The 16392-nt window shown below is 29.8% G+C and overlaps 1 protein-coding gene and 1 long non-coding RNA gene across 18 annotated transcripts in view; one reads left to right on the top strand and one right to left on the bottom strand.

Annotated features, from left to right (window-relative positions):
• The first annotated feature begins 6970 nt into the window (after positions 1-6970).
• Positions 6971-10703, top strand: LOC141451412 (uncharacterized). The gene is made up of 4 exons (XR_012456757.1): positions 6971-7260; positions 8507-8645; positions 9417-9536; positions 9988-10703. It is a non-coding gene; the product is annotated as an uncharacterized lncRNA (long non-coding RNA).
• LOC141451406 (ELAV-like protein 1) overlaps positions 9843-16392 on the bottom strand; it is a 26071-nt gene continuing 19521 nt past the window's right edge. For 3 of the 17 annotated variants that reach the window (XR_012456751.1, XM_074122728.1, XM_074122729.1), the window contains 5 exons: positions 12838-14449; positions 12462-12598; positions 11963-12085; positions 11185-11380; positions 9843-10094 (listed from right to left, as the gene is read on the bottom strand). The gene's annotated coding sequence lies outside the window, so the exon portion shown is untranslated. Of the gene's footprint in view, positions 10095-11184; positions 11381-11962; positions 12086-12461; positions 12599-12837; positions 14450-15737; positions 16070-16392 lie in introns of those variants that run through there. The other 14 variants (XR_012456752.1, XR_012456753.1, XR_012456755.1 and 11 more) reach the window with 14 other exon arrangements.

The following is a 16392-nucleotide window of genomic DNA, read 5'->3' as shown; positions in this document are numbered from 1 at the left end:
AATAGAATGTGTTATTCAGCAACGGATTATTGAATAAAAATACTTAACTGGGATTTATTGCTAATGGGGGAGATATTTGTACTTCATTAATGGATAGCTAAATTGACAAGATGTTGAAGAAAATATAAAGATGAACTAAATATGATAGTAGATTTGGATAGAGTGGTTTATGACTTAGATTATAGATGAACTGGATTAGAACTGGTTTATTTATAGTCTCAAAAATTAGTACACTTTTAATAGTTCGCTCTTATATCTAGTTTAATGTTATATGAGTATGATATGTAGCGTATAGCATGCATTACAATCAGGCTAGTTCTATTCCTTATGAATTGAAGTCAATTTGTCTGATATTGAGCCCAACTCTAAATGAAGCTGAAGTCTTTTCAGTTGTTTGTATTCTGGGTTGTTGTTGTCACCCCTTTCTAAAATTCCCTAACGCGACTTATCCCGTATTCTACCATTCTTGCCAAAATCCCCTCAATAATTTCACGGTTAACCTCGGTATTCCTTAATCGTTTTCCTTAATCCCTGGTTTTTCACCCTGATCCTTCGCAGGTAATGCATGTCACAATTTTGACATCTGCTACCCTGCTCTAAACAGGGTCAAAACTGGCTGGAATACGGTTAGGCAAGAAAGGTATTTTTTTGGGGGGCAGAAATCTGAGCTCTACCTCCTCGTGGTGCCCCCCGGGAAACTGTTCTTTTGAGCAGGCTAACAGAGCCAGTACCAATACAACCTCAAATTTCAGCAATTGCAACCTTTGGATCTGGAAACAGTCCAATGGTTTGTGATGCACTAAGGAGTTGATACATTTAACTATTTAAGATTCCCTCCATCAGCAGTGATTTAACTGCATCTAGGCAGATTATCAAAATCATCCCCGAGAATTTTTATAACATCTGTAAACCCATTTTTGTCTGTCCTTGACACCAATTATTATAAAGATATATAGAGAATTGCAAACAATTTTTCAGCAGAAAAAAAGAATCTAAATGCGATGAAAATAATCAGTTCGAAATAACACAAGAGTTTTACTTGAAAGTCTTTAAACAGTGAGAACTCAGGAACAATGCACTTAACTTCCTCTGTCCTGTTTGTGGTTATTACATTTCCCGATCCCCAACAAAAACATTTTGACGTCACTAAGTAGCAGTGTTTTGATCAGTTTGAAAGCAAGACCTTGCTCATGTTTAGTACAAAGTCAAGTGGAAGCGATAGCAGTAATGTTGGCCCCATCTTTATGGGTCTTGTTTGAGAAACCATGAAAATGTATTTTGAGAAGATGTTTTCTGTTATAGACTTGACCATTACGTGGAAAAAAACTAGGATGATATAGACTAACAAGGAACTATATACATATTTATATACTCATTTTAAATTATCCTTTATTTCATATTACCATTTTTTATTTTCTCATTAATAAGAAAAGTAGTTGTTTTAGCGAAAATATAGGAAACCCGAAAATTGGCATGAATCGATGTTGACATTAACAAATTATCTCAAAAATGTAAAAATCGAAACTTTATATTACGATTTGACCCCGTCAGCTGACCCCCCAATTGAACTTAGTGATCATGATCAATATGGCTTGTACCGCAAGTATCCTTTTAGCAAATAGAATTTTTACATGTTTTTTTCGAACATCTAACGATGGTACTGCGTACTTCAGTTGTTTTACAACGTATTTATGAAAAATCGAGTAGTTTCATTGAATATTTTGTATCCTCCGCTGTTTGAGGACCAATTTGAGATGATCAAAGTATATACAAAAAGAAAGAAAGAGACATGTCAGATCTATCGATACGTCCTATGACAGTTTATGAACAACCCAAACTGAAGCATTCAGTCAAAATGGTACCATTTTGTACAGCTCTACAGCAAAACGATCTTCTATCTCAATAAAGTTACCACCAAAACGAAATCTTCCAAATAGAACTCAAAATTTAAATACAAACCCCAAACAGCATTCTATAAAACTTTCTTTTATAAAGTTGACAAAGCACTATTAAATATTGAAAATATATTAAATTTGTGATTTGCAAATATCTCGGTATCTATTCACTGCATATATATTAAATTTGGTACTATCAAAGAAGCTCTCAAACGCTAAAACCATGACGTATAGAAACATTGAATGTACAACGGAAATATACATGAAGTAGATATCTGAAAAGATCTCGAAGTACACAAATTTGGAATTGTGAAATATCTCGTGGTTTATTGCTCAGATCCGTAAGAAATTTCGTTTTATTAAAGACGTTCTCAAACCTTACAATTGTGTAAAATAGAAGCATTGAATGATAGAGAGAGGTAAGTATCCTAGACAGTTGACCTCGAAAGCCAGATGGCTAGGGAGATTAGTAGTTGATCTCCCTGTACCTCCTTAAGCATGCTCCACTTTAAACTCCTGTTTGGAAAGAGCTAGCAAAAGTTATAGCTTTTCCAAGCAAGGCTAGCCCGCAGTAACCAACACGCCGAGCACTCACAAATGCATAATTTATACACACTAACAAGTCTAAACTGCTCAGGTAAGAACGAACTTGGGCCCAAAAATAAGTTGAGTTTTGTAAATTCTAATTTCAGAAAGAAAAAAAGACTTCGAAGTATCTTAAGCAGTAGCCACATCAATTTATTGTATTTATCTGTGAAATATTTGTTGTAATAAAGTACACTTAACCAGAAATTATTATTTAAATTAACCTTTTAAAGATAATTATACAATACTAGACATTCGTCTCTTATAACATTGTGTAAGATATCAAATAACAATATTAGCAATAATGCCAACAAGAGAGAGAGAGAGAAAAGGAACTGTTTGTTAGTTTAAAAAAAAATTATTCAATTTCCGTTTTCTAATATTCCAAATCAAAGTCAGGCTTACTTCACACATTAAGTGAGCTAGTTTTAGATGTAAAGTGGGAATTCTTTCCTACGTTTACTGAAGATCCCCTACTTTCTGTTTAAAAAATTATAATTCAAGCAAGGAAGTCTAAATTTGGATGGTGAGTATCAGAAAATAAGGAAAAATTAGCTTCAGTTTAGCTTGAATTTCCTTATTTCCAGTTTCTAATATTCTATTTTCAAGCCAGACTTACAATGTACACATTAGGTCGCCTTGTTTTGGTATGTAGAAGATCACAAAATGGAAAAATTGGGAATCTCCATTATTACAGCATGAATTTCCTTATTTCCTATATCTAACATTTTATTTTAATGCCAGACCTACAATATACACATTAGGTCGCCTTGTTTTGGTATGTAGAAGATCACAAAATGGAAAAATTGGGAATCTCCATTATTACAGCATGAATTTCCTTATTTCCTATATCTAACATTTTATTTTAATGCCAGACTTACAATGTACACATTAGGTCGCCTTGTTTTGGTATGTAGAAGATCACAAAATGGAAAAATTGGGAATCTCCATTATTACAGCATGAATTTCCTTATTTCCTATATCTAACATTCTATTTTCAAGCCAGACTTACAATGTACACATTAGGTCGCCTTGTTTTTAATGTAAAAGTTCAGAATGCATGGAAAAATTGGAAATCTTCATTAGTTTATCGTGAATTTCCTTGTTTCCAGTTTCTAATATTCTATTTTCAAGCCAGACATACAATGTATACATTAGGTCGCCTTGTTTTGGTATGTAGATCACAAAATGGAAAAATTGGGAATCTCCATTATTATAGCATGAATTTCCTTATTTCCTATATCTAACATTTTATTTTAATGCCAGACTTACAATGTACACATTAGGTCGCCTTGTTTTGGTATGTAGAAGATCACAAAATCGGAAAAATTGGAACTCTCCATTAGTTTAGCGTGAATTTCCTTATTTCCAGCTTCAAATATTCTACTTTAAACCCAGACATACAATGTATACATTAGGTCGCCTTGTTTTGGTATGTAGAAGTTCAGAATGAATGGAAATATTGGAAATCTTCATCTGTTTAGCTTGAATTTACTTATTTCCTCTTATTAATATTCCATTTTAAATCCATACTTACAATGTATACATTACGTCGCCTTGTTTTTAATGTAAAAGTTCAGAATGAATGGGAAAATTGCAAATCTTCATTAGTTTATCGTGAATTTCCTTATTTCCAGTTCCTAATATTCTATTTTAAAGCCAGCCTTATAATGTTTACATAGGGTCGCCTTGTTTTAATACGTATAACTTCAGAAAGAATGGAAATTTGGGAAATCCTAATAGTTATCCTTGAAATTCTTTATTTTCTGCCTCTACAATGGTATTTGAATGCCAGGCGTATAATATGCAGACAAAGTCTGCATGATTTGGAAGGTGAGTATCAGAAATAATGGGAAAATTGTAAATCTTTCATTTCATCTGTTTAGCTTGAATTTCCTCATTTCCTATTTTTAATATTCCATTTTAAAGCCAGTCATACATTGTACACGTTAGGTCGCCTTGTTCTGGTATGTAGAAGTTCAGAAAGAAGGGAAATATTGGAAATCTCCAATAGTTTAGCTTAAAATTCCTTATTTCCAGTTATTAATATTCTACTATAAAGCCAGGTTTACAGTGTATACATTAGGTCGGCTTGTTTTGGTATGTAGAAGTTCAGAAAGAAGGGAAATATTGGAAATCTCCATTAGTTTAGCTTGAATTTCATTATTTCCAGTTATTAATATTCTATTTTAAACATTGTAGACATACAATGTATACATTAGGTCGGCTTGTTTTGGTATATAGAAGTTCAGAAAGAAGGGAAAAATTGGAAATCTCCATTAGTTTAGCGTGAATTTCCTTATTTCCAGCTTCAAATATTCTACTTTAAACCCAGACATACAATGTATACATTAGGTCGCCTTGTTTTGGTATGTAGAAGTTCAGAATGAATGGAAATATTGGAAATCTCCATTAGTTTAGCGTGAATTTCCTTATTTCCAGCTTCAAATATTCTACTTTAAACCCAGACATACAATGTATACATTAGGTCGCCTTGTTTTGGTATGTAGAAGTTCAGAATGAATGGAAATATTGGAAATCTTCATCTGTTTAGCTTGAATTTACTTATTTCCTCTTATTAATATTCCATTTTAAATCCATACTTACAATGTATACATTACGTCGCCTTGTTTTTAATGTAAAAGTTCAGAATGCATGGAAAAATTGGAAATCTTCATTAGTTTATCGTGAATTTCCTTGTTTCCAGTTTCTAATATTCTATTTTCAAGCCAGACATACAATGTATACATTAGGTCGCCTTGTTTTGGTATGTAGATCACAAAATGGAAAAATTGGGAAATCCTAATAGTTATCCTTGAAATTCCTTATTTTCTGCCTCTACAATGGTATTTGAATGCCAGGCGTATAATATGCAGACAAAGTCTGCATGATTTGGAAGGTGAGTATCAGAAATAATGGGAAAATTGTAAATCTTTCATTTCATCTGTTTAGCTTGAATTTCCTTATTTCCTATTTTTAATATTCCATTTTAAAGCCAGTCATACATTGTACACGTTAGGTCGCCTTGTTCTGGTATGTAGAAGTTCAGAAAGAAGGGAAATATTGGAAATCTCCAATAGTTTAGCTTAAAATTCCTCATTTCCAGTTATTAATATTCTATTTTAAACATTGTAGACATACAATGTATACATTAGGTCGCCTTGTTTTGGATGTTGCAGTTCAGAAACAAAGAAAAAATTGGAAATCTACTTTAGTTTAGCTTGAATTTCCTTATTTCCTGCTAAAACCTTTACTTATAAGGTAAATTTTTTCTGTTTGTGTCTGAAAAAAGTTTCAATGTGATTTGAAAATTTAATGTCAAATGTGTTTGCTTATTTTGTATAAATTTCCAAACATAAAGAACTATTTTTAGTTAAGTTAATATTTTTTTTATTCATTTTCATCAAAATAAAAAAATGATATTAGTACTATTTATGAACTCAACATAAGGTATACCCTCAATATTAATCTTATATATTCTATTGAATACAATACAATATAATAATTGTATATTCTTTAATTAAATATGTATTATTGGGTTCAATGAGTTGTCCAATAAACGTGCAAAAGTAAATTGGTGTGCCATCTAGCGGCGATTAATCAAACTACAATTCTTTTGTAGTTATTGCAAGCGCCACTAGATAGCCTTGGTTTGGGCAATTATTGGTTGTTCTAAGTAATTGTTTCACAAAGTAAACCATTATCTTTGGCTGTCGTTATCTTTGAATAGAGATTTGAGAAACAATGGTAAGTGCTTTCTTTCAGGATATGTGATGTGGGATTAATGGATACGTATTTTTGTGCTTTTTATTAGGTGATAGTCTTAATTTGATGATGGAATCGTGTAATCGTTTTTGTTTTTTCTAAGTACGTGTGTTGTATGTTTTTGTTGATGAAGTCTATCGTTTTGTTAACATAGTCTGAGTGTGTTAAGATTATGAGTTACTTTATCCGCTTTACTTTATACGAGATTATTATATCTTATTTTATTCTTAGATTATTTGCTGTTCGTAGAACCTGATAAGCGGCATAGTTCTGTGTCTTCAGTTTTGTATGTATATTTTTAATAGTATAAGCAGCTAAGTGATTGCGTGTTCTTGATTATCATGAATTTGATGAATAAGTGAATGTTACTGCCACTCCTGCCTGGATAGTTAGATGTTCATTGTTTTTGGTGTGGTTATTATTTTGTTGGGTATTTAAGTCCTTTATTATTAGGAGTTGTGAATGTTGGTTTGGTGAAGTTCAAATGGACACTAAGCAAACACAAAAACACTAACTAATAGCATTTTCATTTATGTCTTTCAAGATATTTCTTATTTAAGTACTTTTTAAGTAATTGTAATAATTATTTCCCTGAACCAATAAAAATAAATACATATTTGCGTTTTCAACTTAAATTCGCAGCCCTCCCTTAATAGTAGAACTCTAACTTAACAATTAAAAATGCTCTAAACGTACCAAACATAGTAAAAAGTACTATGTTTAGTAATTTTTATTTCATTATTTTTTCAAAATATTTTACGATTTAATTAGCATGTGTATAACCACCATGTAACCTTCCCCACTAAGTCAGCAGGTGGTGTGCAAGATGGAAGCATGGCGTAGTAATACTTTATCGCTATGGACTAAAGAAATTCTTTGTTAGCTTGCAGCCCAGTAATGCTGAGCTATCATGTGGAAGTTGGAAAATGTTAGATGGATCTTATCCTTTCTATTCTGGAGAGTGAAGAAGTCAAGGAAATCTACCTACCACTTGGCCTTTGGAAATGATCTTCAGGTAAGCTTATCCATCATTTAGTACGTTTAAAGTATTACATCATAAACTAACACCTTTTTTATAGTGATTAATGTTTTCATTTGAGTCGGAATAAGTAATATTTCCATTTTCGTAGAAGATAGGTTAAGATCAATTTACATGTACAAAGTGCTGTACCCATTTTTAATCAAATGAAACTTTTTCAGTCAATTTAAATCTTTAATTAATATTATTAACTCTTTCTTTGATTTTTTTGGGGAGAGGCTTAAAAGTTTTCTTTAATGGAATAAGTTTAAATTGTATTCAAACGTTGTTTACAAAAATGTTTTTTAATTTTTTAGACAACTAAACCTAATTAACAGTAAAATAGTTATTTTACGAATAAAAACTTCGTACTTTTAGAGTGTATTTAATTGAATTTTGAATTGATTTAAATCTGTATATTTTTCGCATTTATGCTCTCCAGAGTGCATGTTTATTCATGTTAGAAAAATTTATTTTCACTTTCGCGAAATTCATCAGTAATACAGTGTACTACTTCTACAACAATATTTCTTATATTGTGGTAACACTTGTAATAATGGTAGAGCCTTTGCTTGAACTGTCATTTTTTATTCCTTGCAGTTGATTGTTTAACAGTGTAACATCCTGTTGAACCATTTTCATTTATTTTACTTCTTAAACTTCTATTTTTTATTTAGAAATTTTGCTGTGAGGTGGTATTAACTTTGTAGGTACGTAAATAAAAGGGAGCTATTTTTAAATGCGTAGGTTTTTATTTACTCTTATACCATTTGTACATTTATATATTTTTACATATAACTTAAAACTTTTAGGCAAAATTTTCACAACAGCAAGATAAAAGTACATGGCAAATTTTTAACATAATACATTTTTAAAATATGTTATTTGATTATTACCTGATAGCGTAGTAGGTAGATTGATTTCTTATTGGCGGAATAAAGAAATAGGGTCAAGTTACATAAGTGCAAATATGATTTTGTATTATTTTCCAATTGCATAAAGTTATTTTTAGCCGAGCTGATGATTTTTTAAATTCATTTTCATTGAATAAACAGGTTTAAGTTCTTTAATGAATTATTTTAATTTATATATAAATGTTTTAAATCAATTACAATCTTCTTAATTTAATATTTATAATATACATAAATTGTTATAGCTTTTTTTTCTGTGGCTTCTTAATGCTAGGTAAAACTCAGTAAACCTTTAAATTATTTTAATTACAATAAATAATGTTGATTTTCAGAAAGACTACGGTTGATACCAGAGCACTGCCTGCAAAACTGTTCATCAATGGAAGCCCAAGTGAAAAAGACGTAAAACACCAACCCAATGTGAATATATCAACAAACATTGGTTAGGAATCTATATTAAAAACAAAAAAAGTAAGTGGTTATTGTACGTAATGCATGTTTTTATCAAAATTAAAAAATTGCATGTTAAAAAAGTGTAATTTTGTTACTAAAAAAGTGTCTTTTAAATCTAAAATTATTTAATTTATTTTTCTATTTTTTAAATTAATAATAATAGGCGATACATTTTACATTAAGGTGAAACTTGCGCTAATATTCTAAAACTATTCTAAAAAAATTAAATTAAATTTTTGTCAAGAAAACTGAATGTAGAGTGGTTTATTTTGGAACTGCTTGACAAGAGATTTAGTTAAACTGAAAAATAATTGTTTGGTTATAACTAATTCGCATTCATTCTATTTCGAATAATAAACCATGTTCTTTGGGTAATTTTATCAATTATTTAATACGAATAAAGTAATGAAACAAAAAACTAAATTTTTTTAAAATATTTGAATCTTTTCCTTTGTACCTGAAGAAGAAAAGTTTTATATTTTTGTTGATTCAATTTGGATTAAATATTAAACATCAAACGTGCATGATAATTCTGTATCATTTTCCAATTACATAAAGCTATATTTAGTCGAGCTGATGATTTTTAAATTCATATTCGTTGAATAAACAGGTTTAAGTTCTTAAATAAATTATTTTAATCTATATATCAATGTTTTGTATCAATTACAATCAACAATTATTTAATTTTTTGAATAATACTTTACCAATTGTTATAGTTGTTTTTCTCTAACATCTAATTCAAGATAAAACTTAGTAATTTCAATTACATTAAATAATGTTGATTTTCAGATTAAACACCGCTGATACTAGAGAACAGGCTGCAAAACTGTTTATCAATGGAAGCCAAGTGAAGAAGACGTAAAACATCTATCCATGAAACATTTTGTCAGGAATCAATGAATAAAACAAGTAAGCAGATATTATATGTAATATGCATGTTCATTTGTAGCTAATGCATGCAAACTGCTCGAGAGCAACGACTAATTTAGCCGTTTGCAAAATTGTTTAGTGTTCATCATTGGCCTTAGTCGTGATTAGCTTATAATTTTTTAATTCATTTTCATAGAAATAATTCCATAATAATGTTCGTAGATTATGTGTGTTATTTTATTTTTCCAATCAAATTAATTTTATTCTAAAGGAATAAGTGTGTTTTATGGAAATTTATTTCATTATCATTGAATGAAAAGATTTAGGTTTTTTAAAAAAAGTCAATTCTTTAGGTTAATTACAGTCTTCTTTATTTAACTTATATAATATACATCAACTTGTTACAGATGTTTTTCTCTAGCTGTTTAATGCTAGGTAAAACTCACTAAACATTTTAATTGTTTAAATTACAATAAATAATGCTTTTCAGAATCAGTGCTGGTGATTCCCAGAGTACTGGCTGCAAAACTGTTCATCAATGGAAGCCTAAGTGAAAAAGACGTGAAACATCAATCTCAACATACATTGGTTAGGAATCTATAAAAAAAAAGTAAGTGGTTATTGGACGTAATATGCATGTTTTTATCAAAATTAAAAAATTGCATGTTAAAAAAAAAGTGTAATTTTGTTGCTAAAAAAGTCTTAAAAATTATTTAATTTATTTTTCTATTTAATGTGTTAATTAATATGAAAAAGTAAAAGTAAAAAATTATTAATATTTCAAATTGATGAAGAAAATGCGTAAAAATAAAAAAGATAACCTAACAGGAAGGTTACAGGGTCTAGAGAGTGGTAGAAGTAAGAAAGAAAACCTTGAGAGAAGGTTAAAAGTGGCTGGCAAAGTCGTGAGAGTGTGCTAGAGCAACTGATCAGCTGGGCGATCTGGTGGGCACTGGCGATCAGGTGAGTTGACTGCCGCCATGTTGCTCTGGGAGGCTATATAACTAAGTTCGTTGGAAGGGCGGGGTAGGGTGGGGAGAACCGTCGAAGCGACAACATCTCCCGACCCATCATGATTCTTTGGGAGAGAGGTGATGAATGTTAGACTAGACTAGATAAGATAGTTTTGTTTGGAGCGACAGAGCGACCTTCCCCCCTGCATCACTCAAGTCGTACTGACGAAAATTTCTTCTGCTGCCGTATATATAGGGAAGGCTACAGCACTGTTATCTACTTTTTAACAAACAGCTGGTAGGTGGCGCCCTCTGACGGATTTTTCTGGAACTAATCTTTGATTCCTTTTTTTTGTTACTTTTACCTTTTTTAGCACTTCTTTTTGCACTTTATAATTGAAACATATATTTTTTTTCTTACAATTAAATATGTAAAAGAATAGAGATGCAAATAAATATTTTTTTTAAAAAAAATTAAAGGTTTTTTTCTTATTCTCCTACTAGAATATAATTTTCTTTATATAAAAGTAAAAATATCATATAAGATTGCAACATAAACAGGCACATTACATATTACAACTAAAAACCTTTTGTTGGCTTTGATTCAGTTTAACAAATTTTACAAAAAATAAAACGTTATTTATTCTGACTCAAAGGAAAAGATAATTTATCAAAAAAATACGATTTGTTTATGTTGCAATACTTAGAACGTATAACATAATAGATAAGACTACCTGAAAAACAATCCCACACAGGCAGAGAGGTAAGTAGAGATTTCCTTGACTTCTTCATACTCCAGAGTAGGTTTAAAGAAAATCCCCTAATATTTTCGGTTGCTGGATGTGAAGTAGGGTCCATAGATTTCCTGATGAAAGCTGAGCATTACTAGGCTGCTACTTGGTACATATAGGGAGATTACAGCACTCCTATCTGGTGGCAAATATTTACGTTTTCTTTTGTATTTCATTAATTTATATATACATTTCTTTAATAAAACATTATCAAAACTAGGTCTTCGTAAAAATAGGACGTACATAAATATATATTTTTTAACATAAAGGTTTTTATTAATGAAAAAACCTAATCCACTAAATAATAATCATTAAGACAAGAAAGAAAAATCTCGAATGAAGGTGGTATTAATTACTCTATTGTCGAATCCTACATAATTTAACAGTCATTTAATGAAAACATAAATAAAATAGTTACTAATTGGTTAGGTCACACTTTGTTGAAAAAAAAGGTTAATTTTATACAATCAGAAAAGTTACTTACTGAATAAGTAAGTGATGAAGAAGCAAAATAGAGATGAAACCGACACTTTTATAACAAGATACGTTCAAATGTATTGAAATAGTTTATTTTCAAAGATTTAATAAATCAAATGGCAATTAACATATTTGCAGTTATTTACGACGTATATAAAAATGAATTCTAATAATATAAACACAATAAAAGGTTTTAGTAAGGGTATTTACAACACAACAATAGAACAATGGAATGTTCACTCACCTAGAAATATAGGCCATCATTTTGTTTGAGAGAAAAACTCAAAATGTAGACCTTCGTAATGTAGAAGACGTTAGTTGGTAACATGGCATCGAAGATTGAACCGCAGTATGGATTTTTCACAAGCTAAAATTAACCAATCTAAATTACTTGAAAAAATAGAAAAGAATACATATTTGAAATACAACAGTGAATAGATATCATAGTCACAAGTGATTTGAAAAGATAGATATAATGAAAATATAAAAATTTACATGCCCACACAGTCTAGCGGCAGAGTTAGAAACTATAACTATTTACAGTTCACAATTACTCCGCTAGATAGTGATCTATGTACCAAGCTTTTAAATCTAAGAGAAAGCTCTGGTCAGAGAAAAAAGTTTTATTTTCTGTTAAAAAGAATCTAACTTATATTATCACGTTTGTTGGCAATCATAGAAAGGAGTAGAGCTTCAGTAATAATAAGTCTTAAGAACAAATGATTAAATAAATATTTTCTTACTTAATTCTCCAAAAGCCTGTCACCTCCGCCATTTCTATTCGAGGTAAGTAGAGATTTCCTTGACTTCTTCATTCTCCAGAATAGGTTTAATGAGAATCTCCTAATATTTTCGGTTTCTTCTCGGTTTTATTCTCCTACTAGATCATAATTTTCTTTATATAATATAAAAGTAAAAATATCATATAAGATTGCAACATAAACAGGCACATTACATATTACAACTAAAAACCTTTTGTTGGCTTTGATTCAGTTTAACAAATTTTACAAAAAATAAAACGTTATTTATTCTGACTTAAAGGAAAAGATAATTTATCAAAAAAATACGATTAGTTTATGTTGCAATACTTAGAACGTATAAAATAATAGATAAGACTACCTGAAAAACAATCCTACAAAGGCAGAGAGGTAAGTAGAGATTTCCTTGACTTCTTCATTCTTCAATCCCCTAATATTTTCGGTTGCTGGATGTGAAGCAGGGTCCTTGGATTTCCAGATGAAAGCTGAGCATTACTAGGCTGCAACTTGGTGGAGTAGGGTGGGGAGAATAGTTGCTTTCCGACCGTCGAAGTGACATCTCCCTAACCATTACACTACATCATGATTTTAGGGGAGAGAGGTGATGAATGGTAGACTAGATGGCAAGATATGTTTGGAGTGACGAGCGACCTACTCCATCACTGAAATCGTACTAAGAAAATTTGCTCGTGTTGGCGTATATATAGGGAGACTACAGCATTGCTATCTGGTGGCAAATATTTACGTTTATTTTGTATTTTATTAATTTATATATACTTTTCTTAAAAAATAAATTATAAAAACTATGTCTATGTAAAAGTAGGACGTAAATAAATGTATATTTTTAACTTTATTATTGAAAAAACCTAATCCATTAAATAATAATCACTAAGACCAGAAAGAAAAATCTCTAACCACATGTAACTTTGTGATCAACACAATTAGCAAAGTGGTAATGGCTCTTTTTTCAGGAGAGCTTTACATAACTACCAAATTGGAACGAGGCGACTAGCAAACGTACTTAAGAAATTTCTCATATTAACCATTAAATAAAATTCAAGGCCTAGATAAGGAATCTATCTCAGTACCACAATACATCTTTTGATCAATATAAATGAACGTAGTTTAAAGTTACAGCGCCGACATTTACTTTAAATAAATACTTTTAAGAACACGGCTTTCTTAATTTACCAGTTACTTGTCTAAAATATATAACTTTTATTTAAATATTAACATTTTTCTAAGAAATTTAATGTTAAAACTAATTTGATATTCTGAGGAAAAGAGATTTAATTTGGTCAAATAATAGTTTATTAGATTGAAAATACTAGTCTACAAATGTACGTTGAATATTTCAATTAATTTTAATCCTATTTTTGAAAATGAGAAATACCTAGGTTAATTATTTCTATTCATTTTCTAAATGGAAGATAGTGGAACTGTATTAAATACTTTACAAAATATTAGACTGCTTGAAAAAATTCAATTAGCGTCTTTATATTATGAATTTTTCTTAACTATTTAACTTTTCCAAATTTTCTTGTAGATAAGAACTCAACATTTCTTTTTATCTTTTTTATTACGAAAGAGATATTGGATGTAATATAATCATGCAGATACAATATTTTCATAGTTTACCTTAATCAGTCTTGACAATTCATTTAATAGTAGCTGAAGTAAGGATAAATCCATTACAAAAAGCCTTTTAAAGCAAGAGACGTCTCTTAATGAACTATCACTAGACTGTGTAGAAGAAACTGATAAGCCTACCTGAACAACTGTTCCACAGACTGAGTGATAGATTTCCTTAACTTCTTTATACTCCGAATAGAATGAATGAGAATCGACTTACATTTACCGGCTCCCTGCTGCATGTAATGAAGGGACAACAGAGATAATCACTTCAGATGAAAGATAAACGTTAGTCTGCTCAAGTTGGTACAGCTGGTTGGAAAGGTCCATGGATGAGAGCACTGGATAATGGAAAAGAATATAACATTAATAATTATAATTTAATTCACATCTAGAGTAAGATTGTAGAAATCGGAGCATTTTCTGCTTAGGAAGCAGTTCTAGTCCTTAGAAACCAATATAAACCATTCAGTTTTCTTTTTGTTTCAGATGATTAACTTTTTTCGTTAAGATTATCAAATAAATAGCTAATTTGCATCAGTACAAAAACCAATAACAATAAGAAGTAGAAGAAGATAAGAGACGTAGAAAAATAATATTTTCTTAAAAATGAAAAATTCTGCTCAATATTATTAACTATTGTACGACAAACCTTAAGGATATTTAAATTAAACGAACGGATTGAAATTAAGCTAAGCGTTAACATGCACCGTAAATCCAGTTTTTAAGAAGTACAATTTTTTTTCCATTAATAAAATCAAATATATCTGAATAAAGTATGATTTTATTAGCGATTAGGTTAAATTGTGAAAAAAATTATACATAATTTGTGTGAACCTCAAAAATGAAATTTTTTTAAGAATAAAAATGAAACATTTTACATGATACGTATAAAAATGTTTTGCTTAATACAAAACAGATAGTTTTAAATCAACAGAGTTACTGTTTTATTTGATTGAAAACGACACGAATAAATTCGTAATTTCATTTAACAATTAACATTACAATTAATCTTAAACCGTTATTGAAAAGAAATTATAAGATATATATACAGATTTAAAGGAAAAGATTAATAATCAAAATAAGTTTTAGTTTTTGGGTAAACACTTCATCGCAATAAATAATTGATAAAACTATTTAAAAATAAATTCTTTATACTCCAGAATAGTCTTGATGAGAATCACTTCCTAATATTATAGGCGTACGGCTGGATGTAAAGAAATATTGAATAATATTCAGAAGAGGCTATTGCGTTGTGCAATAAGACATTTTAGTATTTTAGTACTCATAACCTATTAAAAAAAATTAAGTATACCTTTGTAACCAAAATAATGGAAACGGATAAATAATAATGGAAACTTGTTGTGTTTGTATGAGCGCATTTGTCTGGACAGACTAGTTTATAAATACGGCTGTTGTCATAAGGGTATTTAATAACTATGGAATGGAAATAAGGTGTCCATCCAATAATAATCAACTAAAATAATTTTAAAAAACGTCAACTTCACTAAAACCTATCTTTCACTTTTAGAAGTTTTTTTTGTAACAAAAGAAAGCATTATTTTTTAAATAAAATCTCAAAACATGCTTATTTGAAATATCACCAAGCATTAACATTCATTTGTATACCTGAATGTAAAATGTATCGCTGATTTTGCCTATTAGTAGTACTCTGTTGAATCCCTTGTAGGCTTTGGACTTTTTACCATTACCAAACGATGATTAATCACTTTTAATACACATTGGTTGGTGAATTCTACTTCAACCAAGATTCCCACTCACACTACACTTGCTGACTGAGTGAAGGAGGTTACATATGTGGTTACAAGATATCATATGGGGTGTGTGACATTAAAATGTTAGCGAAGTGTAAAACATTTTTTGAAAAATATTGAAATAAAATTAATGAATACTAGTGTGTATTTAAGTATTGTGTAATTCTGTTAAATTGATAATTTTTTAGAATTGTATTTTACATGAGGGGCGCGCTTATGCAAGCAGAAAACACTGAATTATTCCTGATCATTTGTACTAGGGAATATTGTAAAATTAAAAGAAATTATTATAAATATTGATACAAAATGTGTTATTACTTAATAAATACCGCCTAAATATTCAAATCTGGAAAACTTTCAACAATAAAGAACAAGCAACATACTAAACAACATTCATGCTTTTTTATTATCTTCATTATAGAGTTTCGGAAACTCTCTCTTTGATTGAACTTTAAATGTCCGAGTTATCGTTAATTTTGGTCGCTATTTTTTTTTTTAAATGACTTTGT

This window comes from Rhodnius prolixus, unplaced genomic scaffold (genome assembly GCF_049639745.1).
Source record: "Rhodnius prolixus isolate KJV_2025 unplaced genomic scaffold, Rpr scaffold_8, whole genome shotgun sequence".
In the NCBI taxonomy this organism is placed as follows: Eukaryota; Metazoa; Arthropoda; class Insecta; order Hemiptera; family Reduviidae; genus Rhodnius; species Rhodnius prolixus.
Note: the sequence above shows the minus strand (reverse complement) of the source record. Positions and strands in the feature narration are given on the sequence as shown.